The 12317-nt window shown below is 39.5% G+C and overlaps 1 pseudogene; it reads left to right on the top strand.

Moving 5' to 3' along the window:
* The first annotated feature begins 3988 nt into the window (after nucleotides 1-3988).
* LOC118575707 lies at nucleotides 3989-4443 on the top strand (annotated as a pseudogene).
* The last annotated feature ends 7874 nt before the right edge of the window (nucleotides 4444-12317 follow it).

The raw sequence follows: 12317 nt of genomic DNA, 5'->3' as shown, positions 1-12317 counted from the left end.
CTCTCAGGGCTCTTTTCCTTTTGTTGATTAACCTTGTCCAACTTGAGTGTGATAGTTTTTATTTTGACTTATGTTTTATTTTTTCACATTTTATTATCCTCTCTCAGAATCTCTCCTCCATCTACTCCACCTAATCCCTGCCTACCACAACCTTTCTCCCTCAGATCCACTCCTCCTTCATTTCTCTTCAGAAAAGAGCATGGCTCCATTGGATATCAAACTGACACATAACAAGATACAGTAAGAGTAGGTACATACCCTCATATCAAGGCTGGATGAGGCAACCAAGTAGGAGGAAAAGGGTCTCAAGAGCAGACAAAAGAGACACAGCCCATGCTCTCACTGTTAGAAATCCCACAGGAACTCCAAGGTACACAGCCATCACATATATGCAGAAGACCTAACTTAGATCCATATAGGCCCCCTAAGTGTGGCATCAAGTCTCTGTGATCCCCTATGAGCCCTGATTGAATTTTTTAAGGTAAAATCCTTGAGAATTTTTTTCAATTGAAATTAGCATTATTTTTGCTACATTTTAAAAATATTTTTCTTTATTATTATGTGTTTTAAATTTTATACATCAGCCATGGGTTCCCCTGTCCTCCCCCCTCCAGAACCCACCCCTACTTTCCCCTCAGCCCCTCCCCTCCATTCCCATGTCTTCCAGGATCAAGGCACCCCTGGGGATTCATTTAAATCTGGTGGATTTAGTTCAGGCAGGTCCTGGCCCCTACTTCCAGACTGAGCAAGCTGTCCCTGTGTAAGCCCAAGGTTCCAAACAGCCAGCTCATGCACTAAGGACAGGTCCTGATCCCACAAACTGGATGCCTCCCAAATAGATCAAGCTATTCAATTGTCTCATTTATCCAGAGGGCTTGATCCAGCTGGGGGCTCCTCAGTCATTTGTTCATAATTCATGTGCTTCTATTCGATTGGGTATTTGTCCCTGTGCTTTTTGCAATCTTGAATACAACAATTCACGCTCTTGTAGTCCCTCCTCTTTCTTGACAGTTGGACACCTGGAGCTCTACGTGGGGCCTAGCTGAGGATCTCTGCATACACTTCCATCAGTTATTGGATGAGAGAGAGTTCCAATACGGCTGTTAGGGTGTTTAGTCATCTGATCACCAGACTAGGTCAGATCAGTCTTTCTCTTGACCATTACCAGCAGTCTATAAAGGATATATCATTGTAGATTTCTGGGGACCTCTCAATCACTCTGCCTATTCCTGTTCTCATGTGGTCTTCATTTATCATGGTCTGTTATTTCTCGTTCTCTCTTTCTGTTCTTGATCCAGCTGGGATCTCCTGTACCCCTAATCTTTCTTTCCCTCAAATCTTGCCCTTCATTACTCCCACTGTTGTCCAGGTTGTTCATGTAGATCTCATCCATTTCTTTGTCATTGGGTGATCCCTGTGTCATTCCTAGGGTCCCGTTTTCTAGGTAGCCTCCCTGGAGTTATATACCAGTCTAGCCATCTTTATTTTATATCTTGTATCCTCCTATGAGTGCGTACATACCATGTTTGTCCTTCTGAGTCTTGGTTACCTCACTAAGGATGATTTTTTCTAGATCAATCCATTTGCCTGCAAACCTTATGATGTCACCATTTTTCTCTGCTGAGTAGTACTCCATTGTGTATATGTACCATATTTTCTTTATCTATTCTTCAGTTGAAGGGCATTTATGTTGTTTACATGTTCTGGCTATTACAAACAATGCTGATATGAACATGGCTGAGCAAATGTCCTTGTGGTATAATTGAGCATTCCTTGGGTATATGCCCAAGAGTACTACAGCTGGGTCTTGGGGGAGATGGATTCCCAATTTTCTAAGGAAGTGCCATATTGATTTTCAAAGTGGCTGTAAAAGCTTGCATTCCCACCAGCAGTGGAGGAGAGTTCCCCTTGCTCCACATCCTATCCAGCATAAGCTGTCTCCTGTGTTTTTTATCTTAGCCATTCTAACAGGTGTAAGGTGGTATCTCAGAGTCGTTTTGATTTGCATTTACCAGATAATTAGGGATGTTGAGCAATTCCTTAAATGTCTTTCAGCCATTTGAACTTCCTCTGTGGAGAATTCTCTGATTAGTTCTATAGCCATTTCCTAATTAGACTGTTGTGCATTTTGATGTCTAATTTCTTGTGTTCTTTATATATTCTGGATATCAGCCTTCTGTCAGATGTGGGGTTGGTGAAGACTTTTTCCCATTCTGTAGGCTGTCGCTTTGTCTTGTTGACCATGTCCTTTGCTCTACAAATGCTTCTCAGTTTCAAGAGGTCCCATTGATTGATTGTTTCTCTCAGTGTCTGTGCTACTGTTGTTCTATTTAGAAAGTGATCTCTGGTGCCAATGCGTTCAAGAGTACTTCCTACTTTCTCTTCTATCAGGTTCAGAGTAACTGGATTTATGTTGAGGTCTTTGATCCACTTGGACTTAAGTTTTGTGCATGGTGACAGATATGGAGCTATTTGCAGCCTTCTACACATTGACATCCACTTATACCAGCACAATTTGTTGAAGATGCTTTCTTTTCTCCATTGTACATTTTTGGCTTCTTTGTCAAAAATTATATGTTCATACATGTGCAGGTTAATGTCAGGGTCTTCAATTCCATTGGTCCCCATGTCGGTTTTTATGCCAGTACCAAGTTGTTTTTATTAGGGTAGCTCTATAGTAGAGCTTAAGGTCAGGCATTGTGATGCCTCCAGAGGTTGTTTTATTGTACAGGATTCTTTTGGCTATCCTGGGTTTTTTGTTTTTCCATATGAAGTTGAGTATTATTCTTTCCAAATCTGTGAAGTATTGTGTTGGTAATTTGATGGGGATTGCGTTGAATTTGTAGATTGCTTTTGGTAAGATCTCCATTTTTACTATGTTAATCCTGCCTATCCATGAGCATGGGAGATCTTTCCATTTTTCTGACATCTTCTATAATTTCTTTTTTCAGGGACTTAAAGTTCTTGTCATATAGGTCCTTCACATGCTTAGTTAGCATAACCCCAAAGTATTTTATATCATTTGTGGCTATTGTAAAGGGTGATGTACCTCTGATTTCCTTCTCAGCCTGTTTGTCTATTGTATATAGGAGGGATACTGATTTTTTTGAATTTATCTTGTATCTTGCTATGTTGCTGAATGTTTTTATTAGCTGTATCAGTTCCTTGGTTGAATTTTTGGGTCACACATGTATACTATCATGTCATCTACAAATAGTGAGAGCTTGACTTCTTTCTTTGCAATTTTTATTGCCTTAATCTCTTTATGTTGTCTTTTAGCTCTGTCTAGAACTTCATGTAATATATTGAATAAGTATGGGGAGAGGGGACAGCCTTGCCTTGTTCCTGAGTTTAGTGGTATTGCTTTGTGTTTCTTTCCATTTAGTTTGATGTTGGCTGTTGGCTTGCTGTAGATTGCCTTTATTATGTTTAGGTATGTTCCCTGTATTCCTGATCGCTCCAAGACCTTTATCATGAAGGGTTGTTGGATTTTATCAAATGCCTTTTCTGCATCTAATGAGATGATCATGTGGTTTTTTTCTTGATTTTGTTTATATGGTGTATTACATTGATGGACTTTTGTATGTTGAAACTTGAGATTTCCATTCACCATTATCATCATCACAATCACCATCCATATATTAATCTTATAAACTTGTCACAAAGTGGAACAACTGCCCCAGGCTTGAAATTTCTGGAGACCTTATGTCCTGATGTTACATTAACAGGATCTGAACAGGGCCTAGGGAAAGTGAGTGTGTATATTTCCTCAGACATGATTATGACTTGGACCTCAGCATTCTGGTGTTTGACTCAGTTCTCCTCTTCCCCCCTCTCTACCTTGACTAGGACCTTATCTAACAAATTTTCTGTTCATGAATATGTAAATTGCCTGAGTCTATGAAGGTAAACATAGGGATATTCACATGCAAAAAACAACATATGACCATTGTCTTCTCCACAGTCACCAAGCACACAGGACCTCACCATGGGATGGAGCTGGATCATCCTCTTGCTCCTGTCAGTCACTAGAGGTAAGGCGCTTACCTGTCTCAAATTTGAAAGGAGACAGGGACTTAAGTGTTCATGACAACAACTCTGTCTTTTCTCTGCAGATCTCCACTCCCAGGTGCAGCTACTGCAGTCTGGAGATGAGCTAGGGAGACCAGGGTCCTCACTGAAGGTTTCTTGCAAGGCTTCAGGCTACACCTTCAGCAACTCCTGTATTAACTGGGTGAAGCAGAATCTGGACAGGGCCTGGCTTGGATTGGAAGGATTTATCCTGGAAATGGTGGTACTGATCACGCTCAGAAGTTCCAGGGCAAGGCCAAACTGACTGCAGGCACATCCTCCAGCACAGCCTACATGGAGCTCAGCAGCCTGACACCTGAGGACTCTGCAGTCTATTACTGTGCAAGACACAGTGTTGCAACCACATCCTGAGTATGTCAGAAACCCTGCAGGAGCAGGAAGCTGCCCTGGGACTGAGATGACAGAAGATGGTCCTGGATACCTGCTCAGAAATAATTGTGAGTGTCCCTTTGTCTGTCTCCTCCTCACAGACCTATAGTGCTTTTGTTACTTTGTAAATGAATACCTAAGAATAAAGTGATGCTGACTCAGGATGCCCCTAGAATACACCATACTTTGTCAGTCTGTTCACCAGAGACATCCTCCATTGGTATGTTTTGTCATTAATAAAACCAAAAAAGGGAAAAATCTGATGATGCAATATGATAAAAATATCTTGATTCTGAGGTGGTAACATTTGTTAGAATAATTGGGAATAAAGTAAAATACAATTTGACCAATAAGATCCAAATCACCAGTGCTGTGGAATAATTCCATTGTACACTGTAAAGATTTGTTACTCTAATGATTTAATGAAGTACTGATTGGCTTGGAGTCAGGTAAGAAGTGTAGGCTGGGTAACCAAACTGAGAACACTGAGAAGAGGAAGGGCAGAGTCAGAATGAGGAAGCAAGTTGAGAATGAGGGACTGAGAAAAGGTACCAAGCCATGTGGCTAAACATAGATAAGAATTATGGGTTAATTAATTGTTAGTCTAGTTAGTAATAAGCCTGAGCTACTGGTGATTCATCTATAAGTAATATTACACCTCTGAGTGAATTATTTGGGAAGCAGTCGCAGGGTATTTGGAAGTTGCTGGCCAGACACAGAAACTTCTGTTACATGTGGCACCCAAATATTTGGCAAGAATTTCCATATAAGACAGGTGAAAGCTTAAAAACATGATTCTAAGCACACAAAACCAGAGTTAAACTTTGCTTCTTGGTACCTACCTTTTATCCAGTGGGCTCATGTAGTCCAGGGTGGCTTTGAACTCACAGAGATCTAGACAGATCTGTGCCTCCCAAATGCTAGAATTAAAAGTGTGTGCTACCACAGCCTGGCCTCTGTGTTTAATGCAGTGGCTTGTTCTGTTCTCTGATCTTCAGGCAAATTTTATTAGGGTACACAATATATCACCACAACCTAAAGCAGAAGTAACTAAGATAAATGCAAATTATTTCCTTGAACATATGTTACTCTCCCAAGTATGTCACAGAAATAGAGAGGCCATAATCCCCAGGACCACTTAGTCACAATGAAGACAGCTTTTCTCACAATTATTCAATTGAAAAATTTGAAAGCAGTTTTTTTTTTCTCATGGAGGGAACTATTACAATTTTCTTAATCTTGAATCTTAGCCCATGGTCACTATGGAAATGTGATGTCATCAGTTAAATCTGAGAATGTGGGAATATTAGAGTACAGCCCATATATTCACAGCTACAGACTCCTCCCACCCTGTGATGATTGTACATATAGGAACTGTGCTTAAGTTTAAGACAATAAATAGCGACTTGATTCCTAAGGGTGTTTACACAAACATACTCCACACAGTAACATAAAGCTTATAAAACATATGCAAGCTCAGATTTTGCATTTGTTTATTGTAGTGGGTAGCTATTGCAGTTTTGACCTGGAGGTACTAACCCCAATGAGACTTCCAGTAGCTGTCATGCTACCTATGACCTGTCACTGAGGTGGGGCTGAAATGAGAACCCTTAAGACCTGAGACCTGGATGTGCTGGCTCTCTTGGTCCCTAGTGATCCTGGATGCTGCATGGTAGTTCAAGCAGATTTCTCCAGAGAACCCAGCTGGCCTGCACCTCACCTTTCCCAGATCCTGTAACCAACCCCTTTACTAGCTGTAAGTCACCCCCTAACTAAACCTCCTTTTTGACTATGTGCAGTTGCCTTAATAAATCTTCCATTAGTTGACATTATTAATCAAACTATATTTATTTAATTTTTTTTCAGTTTTGTGGATCTACACCAGGGTTCAACATATGCTATACGATCTAGCTTTATCTCTAAAGCAATTTATTAATTCACTAAATTTTCTATTTGTTCTCTCTCTCTCTCGTTCTCTCTCTCTCTCTCTCTCTCTCTCTCTCTCTCTCTCTCTCTCTATATATATATATATATATATATATATTTTTTTTTTTTTCATGACAGTGTTTCTCTGTGTAGCTTTGTGCCTTACCTGGAACTCACCTGGTACCCCAGGCTGGCCTTGAAATCACAGAGATCCGCCTGGCTCTGCCTCCCAAGTGCTGGGATTAAAGGCGTGCACTACCACCGCCTGGCACTATTTGTTCTCCTACACACATAAATATTTTAGGATTTTTTGTGATGCATGGAAGAGAATAAGGGAAGTGTTATGGGTAAAATATCTAAACATGTGATAATTTAACAAATTGTTGCCACCAGGTCCTTTATTTCATGTGTCTGATCTTCACTATTAACTCCAGAATTCCCTGTATAGCAGAAGGACATGCTAATGGTTCTTCCTCAGCTCTTGATAACTGGACCATCCCTGACCCTGCATCTCATGCAGGGGACCCAGTCCCTGAATTCCCAGGTTTTCTCACCCAGTTATCAACACTGGACACAGACCACTCTCTATGGAGTTGAAGATCAGCTAGGTTTTTCTTGTTTGTGATTTAAGTGTTAATTTATGGAGAATTTGAAATGCTGAGTGTGTAAGTAGACATGAGTGAGAGGGTGTATGGACATGCATGACAGTTTCCTGTATAGGATTCCATGTCTTTGCAGGTGTCTAGTATGAGGTGCAACAGGTGGAATCTTAGGCAGGGTTGGTACAGACTGGGGTTTCCTGCACTCTCACCTTCAGCTCTGCATTGACCTTAAGAATAGCTATTGGACAATCTCTCTTCCAGGCTCCATGGTAGGAGCTGGAGTGTGTCTAGGTGGTTACTGATGATAATAGTGAGAACCACCAAGAGTCTTTGAAGGGGCTGCTCACTGGCTCCTGAGAGAATTCCAACAATACTTTCCATCTCCACTTGAGACCTGAGGACACTACTATGTATGACTGTATTAGAGGCACAGTGAGAGGACTTCCATGTAAGCCCAGACATAAACCTTTCCAGTGATTTGCTCTCTACTTTGTGTTTGCATTTGAAGATGAGACCTCTCAGCTTTCTGCTCCTGCCACCATGTCTGCCCATGCAGAAGCCTCCTTATAGACCCACCTAGCACAAATGACCAACGAGCAGGTATTAAGGCTGGGGAGTGTTTCTTTGGAAGGTCTAAATCACCATTCTGAGAGACCTAAAGTCTATACTAGGAACAGTGACACGGAAGAATAGATAAGAATTTCCAGGAGAGAAGGAAGGAAAAGTGATGGAGGAAGAGAAGAAAGAGAGAGAGAGAGAGAGAGAGAGAGAGAGAGAGAGAGAGAGAGAGAGAGAAATATAAAGTTGGTGACATAGAAAGGATTTGAGGGGCATGACCAAGATCCATTGTATGGCAAAATTAATATAAAAGAGAAAAATAAAATAAAATAAATAAATACAAGTCCATGGTGCTGAAAAAACTATTTTTTTTTTGTTGGAACTGAAAGACCAACACTCAAAAAGAAATTTTCTTGAAAAAGGTTGTTCAGCCCTTCATTCAAGAGCTTCATTTTGTTCATGTAAATCACTGGATACAGAACACAACCCTGGATCATCAGGTGTCTTGACTGAGAACAAGGTTATTTCTATACAACAGCTAGGCACCAGGACCCTGGAATCATTCTTGGGAAACATCAACTGAAAATTTCCCTGACACTTGCTTTCATCACTTCTATGCTAAGGAAATTTATCATTTAGTTTTATTCAGTCATTCCTGACATTATTGAATTGATATATTTAAATGCTTTTGATTCCTAAGTAATATGATGAGGCCTGTCTAAACATTATGTTCATCTTTATGTGCATGTGCCTTCCTTCCAGTCTGTTACACAGCTATCAGAATTATTCATGGAATATTGTGCAGCTAGTCTTGTGAGAAGGAAGTCACTGAGATGGCACCATCTGCTTGTGAAAAGGAGCACAGAGCTCAAGAGAAGCCATGCAGCAGATCCATGTCCACACTGTAGTCCCTGTTGAGTCCTACACATCAGGTTCAGGAGCAAATCCAGATAAGATCAACCTGATACAATTGGAATGCAGTTCACTGGGTGATGCTGGTATCTCAGCCATTTAGGGCACAAGGGACAGGTGACAACAAGAAACAGCAAGGGAGAATACTGCAGTGATCCAGAGTTTCCTCCTCTCACTTACCCACATACAATCCCCTTAAATATATGAAGCCCATAATAGAAATGATTTGATCATTTAAGTACCAAAGCAGAAATGACTTCAGATCATCAACTCACTGGCATTTATTGGCATTAATCAGGTCTCTTTACCTGGGAATGCCACAGAAAAAATACTGTCACAGTCCATAAGCCCTCTTATTCATAGCAAACCCAGTTTCTCTAATAGTAGAATTAGTTAATCCATTGGACAAATAGGACCCAATTCATCTTTCTAACACAGGGGTGGCTATTCCAAGGGTCCTCCTCTTGAGACTGATCCACAACCACCTAGGAACTCCTACATTCTCAGGGGATGAGAGCACATACAACCATTGGCACTACAGACTAGGCAACAGACTTCTCTCCTTCCTGGGATAATCATAGAGAAGGAACATATACTTAGGTTTGGAGATTAAAGTAATAATGGCATGATTGCCAAAAATGTTAGCAAACACACCCAAACACGAGCATACAACATATATGTGAACAAAAGTTTGTTATGTGTTTTTATTATTTCTTAAAGAATAATCTCTGATAGTATCAATCCTTATTTAATATATGTATTCTATGCTGTCAATAATGAGGATAAATCTTGGGACCTTGTGAGTGTTACACTGTCCCACTGTGCTATGTCCTCACTTGAGTTTTGTTTCATTAACTTATTTTATACTTTCACTATACATTGAACTTTATATAAAATCTCCTTAATATAAAATTGTAATTTTTATTTCCAAACTTCCTAAGAATTTATTTTACAATATCTGGTAAGATAGGCAATAAAGAGTGAGTGTGTCGTCAGGCAGTGATGGCACACACCTTTAATTCTAGCACTCCAGAAGCAGAGCCAGGCGGATCTCTGTGAGTTTGAGGCCAGCCTGGTCTGTTGAGCAAGATCCAGGACAAGCACCCAAACTGCACAGAGAAACCCTGTCTCAGAAAAAAAAAATAGGAGCAAGTGTGGAACAAGAGCACAACAAAACAAAATTAAAGCTGTTGGAATTTTATTACAAATACAAAATGAATAATATTTCAGTTAATTCATGCTCACTTTGCTATTTCATTTTCTCTCAGACATTTGCATCATTAACTGCTGCTCCAAAGGTTTACACATCAGAGTATAAGATATGCAGGATGATATGCAAATATTGCCTTCCACTCCATGAAAAGTCTGCAGTTCAGTTAAAGGACTTTCTTCCCATTCAGTGATCAGCATGGGGTTGGGGGTGCACTGGGTGTTCTTTGCTGTTCTTTCAAATGGTAGATAATAAGGGATACTGAAGAGTAGACATGAGTGAGACAGACAATAGACGTGTGTGAGTTTATTGATCAAAATCCTCTCTCTTTGCAGGTGTCCATTGTCTCTTCTGTTTCTCTGTTCAAGTAGATAATTATAGTTCTGACCTGTGTGCACTAAACAGATCCCAGCCCCTCTTCTGTAGCTAAAGAATGGCTTACAGTGTGGTCTGGGGCAGTGTCCTTCCTGTGTGCTTGTACTGTGGATTCTCAGCTCCTGATTTGGCTCCTTCTGTTCTGAATCTATTCTCATATATTCAGAAGTTTCCCAGTTAATCTGCCTCCAAGACTCAAAGGGTGAGCAGTTTTAAATTGACAACAAAGACGTGAACTTTTCTATGGTGGTGATAATGTGAGCATATGCTTCTGCCAATACTGGGTGAGTATTTTGGAGAAAATGTTTATTATCCCTTGTAAATTCTGACAGTCACTTGCAAATGAAAGATTAGTTTTCCCAGAGGGAGTTTCACTATCATTTCACTCACAATGATAGCCCCTGACCCAGTAGTAGTTGGCCAACACAAAACCAACTCATGGACATCTTTGGTTGTGCTTTGTCTCATAATGCTAAGTCCCCAAAAGCATTGTTTTTGTTTGTTTTTCATACAGTTTCTTTGTATATACTATGGCTTCCAATTACAAGGTTTCATGAGAGTTCTGAGTGTGTGTCTTGGCATCTCTCTGTGTTTGGGCTCTTTTTTGTTTGGCTGTTCTGTCCTATTCCAATTTGTTTATTTTTTTTTACTTGCCTTATATCCTTTTATCATTAATCCTTATGTGACTTTTTGTTTTCTAACGAGACACAGAAAGTTTGTGGCTCTGGATCTGAGGGGAGAAACTAAGAGAAGTTGGGAAAGAGGAAATGTGGGGTGTTTACCCACCAACCCCACAGCTGTCCAGAGTTTTCTTGAGTGTGAGCAGCAGGAAATATTAGATAGGAGAATTTATAGTGCGGAGATAAACAGATAAAAAATAAAGGACAGCCTCGAGAGGGCTGGAACCTTTTCCAACGGCCCTGTCTCTGCCCCAGGGTATTTATAGAGACACCAAGGGGTGGAACAAAAGACCTCCTCCCCCAGCACAGCCAAGTGTAGACCATTTCAGACACCTGCACTCAGGCCTGTGGCCCTAGTCATCCTCTATGTGGACCTGCTGGGTAAAGCCATGAGGAATCTGAAAATGGGCTCCCACAGGTTCCCCTTTCTTAATATATAAAAAAATAACATTATTAATAGCTTAGAGCAATCTCCATAGCTGTTATACCTCTCAGAATGGGAGTAGAGGATGACATAGATGGCATTTCTCTTTTGAATTAGGACCAAGGTGACTACAACAGTATTAGCTGCCTCAAGCCCTTTCTAAACAAAAAACTCTTAATGCAATCACAAACTTAAAGAATCCCTTAGCTTCATCATTACCATTAACAGGTTAACATAAGTATTGCTATACATAGTCACAATTCTCCAATCATACAACTCAAAGCAAACTTAAAAAAGAACCATTTGAATTAACATATATGCTGCTATATATAGTTAACAATATTCTCAGTCTTACAATTTTAACTCTTAATCATTTGAATTTTCTTGCTAACAGAGCATAGGAAAAACTTCTGATGTATTCACAAACTTAAATGTTTCCTTAACTCCACAAAACCAGGGTGCATTAACACCAATAGGTTAAACATAATTTCTGCAAACGTAATTCAACCTTAGTTCACTCATAACTCCTTTTCTTTATAATTTTTAAAACAAAGTATCAAACCAAGTTAGAAAAAAACCTAAACACATACAATTCCTACAAACCCATATTGAAAAGCAATATTCTCAATCTAACTGTTAACACTTTGAAAACATAGCAAAAAATCCAAAAGCAGTTCCTTAATAAAACTTTTTACTCTTTAAAAGTAGTCTCTTAATATACCTCATTTGCATTTCTTACTAACAATACATGACATTAATCCACTGAAACAAGAAAATATTTTTTAAATTAAATAGACTAAGGAATATTAATTCTCCCTTTTCTTTATAATTTTTTTAAAGAAAAGTCTCAAGCCTAATTAGAAAACCCAAACTTTTCCATTTAAACAGTTCCATTTGCAACACCAAACCAGTTCCAAAAGTAATTCCATTTTTACATAAACAGTTCCATAAAACAATTCATGAATCACCAATGAATAATGCATATGCATACACAAAATTGCATTTTGAATCTAGGTATAAATAACCACTTTTAACACAAATAACTCTACAAAACAGTTCCTATGTCATTACTATAAGTAAACGCAAAATTGTCCCATTGCAATGAAAACACTGTTGTTCATTTCATTTCTTATGTCCCCAAATTCTGGTACTAGCCTTCCAAATATGAA

This window comes from Onychomys torridus, unplaced genomic scaffold (assembly GCF_903995425.1).
Source record: "Onychomys torridus unplaced genomic scaffold, mOncTor1.1, whole genome shotgun sequence".
NCBI lineage: Eukaryota > Metazoa > Chordata > Mammalia > Rodentia > Cricetidae > Onychomys > Onychomys torridus.
This window is presented reverse-complemented; position numbering and strand designations above follow the sequence as displayed.